The sequence below is a fragment of the Priapulus caudatus genome, unplaced genomic scaffold, assembly GCF_000485595.1.
Source record: "Priapulus caudatus unplaced genomic scaffold, Priapulus_caudatus-5.0.1 Scaffold2333, whole genome shotgun sequence".
NCBI lineage: Eukaryota > Metazoa > Priapulida > Priapulimorpha > Priapulimorphida > Priapulidae > Priapulus > Priapulus caudatus.
This window is the reverse complement of record NW_014579394.1, coordinates 8,417-10,686: the sequence shown is the minus strand read 5'-3', so window position 1 is coordinate 10,686 and position 2,270 is coordinate 8,417. Positions and strand designations below refer to the sequence as shown.

At 47.5% G+C, this 2,270-nt stretch overlaps 1 long non-coding RNA gene across 1 annotated transcript in view; it reads left to right on the top strand.

The window, feature by feature from the left end:
• Nucleotides 1-503: 503 nt before the first annotated feature.
• The window catches only part of LOC106818561, a 4,765-nt gene continuing 2,998 nt past the window's right edge, over nucleotides 504-2,270 (top strand). Inside the window, exon 1 of the long non-coding RNA XR_001395243.1 lies at nucleotides 504-635. This is a non-coding gene — a long non-coding RNA (uncharacterized LOC106818561). The remainder of the gene's footprint in view (nucleotides 636-2,270) is intronic.

The following is a 2,270-nucleotide window of genomic DNA, read 5'->3' as shown; positions in this document are numbered from 1 at the left end:
CGCACAAATTGCGTATTTCTCTCAACCCTGCCGATAAAACGTCTATATTAGAGTAAAGTTTTACAAAACATGTCGGAACGCAGCATAACCTATTTATTTCAAACACCATCGCTAAGAAACATCAAAGTGGGTATAGCGCCATCTACCGTCACAAAGAGTATCAAGAGTATATATATATATATATTGGGAGTTCTCCCATATATATTCTTCGTTTCTATAATGTACGTCGATGGTTGCTCAATTAAAACTGACTGCTTCTCACTCACTCATTTGTGTTTTTTTGTGGTGAGCTACAGTGTCATTGACACTTTCATTTCTTTTACTAGTCCTGTGGACTAATGAACTAAAATGGTTAGTATCTTACCCTGTATACTACACTACTGTACAATACTGTATACGTACGTACATATGTTTCACTTACGAACGACCGCTCGGAACCGAACCTGTTCGTAAGTCGGGGTGTCTCTGTAGTAATAATAAACAAAGATTTTTATGTTTTTTCTTGTAGGTAAACCAGCTGGTGACCTGTATGACTGCTCACATAGTGACTGGGCTCTTACATTGCTGCTTGCAGACACACTGACTCCAAGGAACTCACGTAAAAAGATCTTGAAGGGGGAAGCAGACTTAAATAGGTAAATTGTTTATATGTACTTGTGTATGTATACAGATTGTCTTGCTCTAAAACTATATAATTCCATAGTATCAAACTTCAGACAATTCCAATAAAAGGGTGGCATGTCAAGTGTTTGCGACTGGATATATATTTTATTACAAAGATGAATAATTTATTACAAGGGTACAGTTATTTTCCTCGTCCCTCACTGTCCCAATTTCCCATCCTCCCATCGATTTTACTATAGTCCCCGGCAGCAGCTTCTCTCAACCAAGATCTAAAGAGCTATATATGTATATACTCATTGCCATCAACAAGTTTTCCCTGTTTAATAGATGCGCTAGTACAAGTAGACGCTAGCACGCTCTGCACGCTCTAAGCACGCTAGACCCTATGACAGTACAAACATTTTTTTAAACAATGGAGCCACGAACCAGTCTACCAATCGATCGCTTGACAGTAGCTATCGACATAGAACAAACGGTCTGATTGTATAAATTGCACAACTAATCAGTTTAAACGCTCTCATAGCGAGGTATTTACATCGCAACCACATCGCATGCGTGTTTTACTTGAATGTCTTAATGTCTTATGTCTTCATGTTTATCTACTCTCTTTCGCCTAGTATTGCCGATAATTACCTGTAAATGCCGGTCAAATGCTCCTCTGCAACACACAGGTACACTTATATACATATATCGCCGGCATCCAGTAGGCAGCTGTTTGAGTGGGGGTGGTGATTTCTCTTGCACGTGCAGCATACTCTACATATAATAGCACCGAGGCAACATGCAGGCATGAAAATTTCCCGCGTTTCCACGGATTTCCGCTTTTTTCCCGATCCCAGAATTGTTTCCGCGTTTTCCGTTTTTTTTCGAGTTCACGTGCAAGCTAGCCAGCAAGCTAGACTGGTACCCGTAGCCGTAGACGTGTGTGCGTGAGCGCGTGTGTGCGACGTGTGTGCGTGAGCACGTGTGTGCGTGTGCGACGTGTGTGCGTGAGCGCGTATGTGCGATATGTGTGCGTGTGCGACGTGTGTGCGTGAGCGCGTGTATGCGCTGTGTGTGCGACATGTGTGCGTGTGTGCGTGAGCGCGTGTATGCGTGAGCGCGTGTGTGCGACGTGTGTGCGTGAGCGCGTGTGTGCGACGTGTGTGCGTGAGCGCGTGTGTGCGACGTGTGTGCGTGAGCGCGTGTGTGCGTAAGCGCGTGTGTGCGTGTGTGCGTGAGCGCGTGTATGCGCTGTGTGTGTGCGGCATGTGTGCGTGTGTGCGTGTATGCGTGTGTGTGCGTGAGCGCGTGTGTGCGTAAGCGCGTGTGTGCGTGTGTGCGTGAGCGCGTGTATGCGCTGTGTGTGCGACATGTGTGCGTGTGTGCGTGTATGCGTGTGTGTGCGTGAGCGCGTGTGTGCGTAAGCGCGTGTGTGCGTGAGCGTGTGAGCGCGTGTATGCGCTGTGTGTGCGACATGTGTGCGTGTGTGCGTGTATGCGTGTGTGTGCGTGAGCGCGTGTGTGCGTAAGCGCGTGTGTGCGTGAGCGTGTGTATGCGACGTGTGTGCGTGAACGCGTGTGTGCGTGTGCGACGTGTGTGCGTGAGCGCGTGTGTGCGTGAGCGCGTGTGTGCGTGAGCGCGTGTGTGCGTGAGCGCGTGTGTGC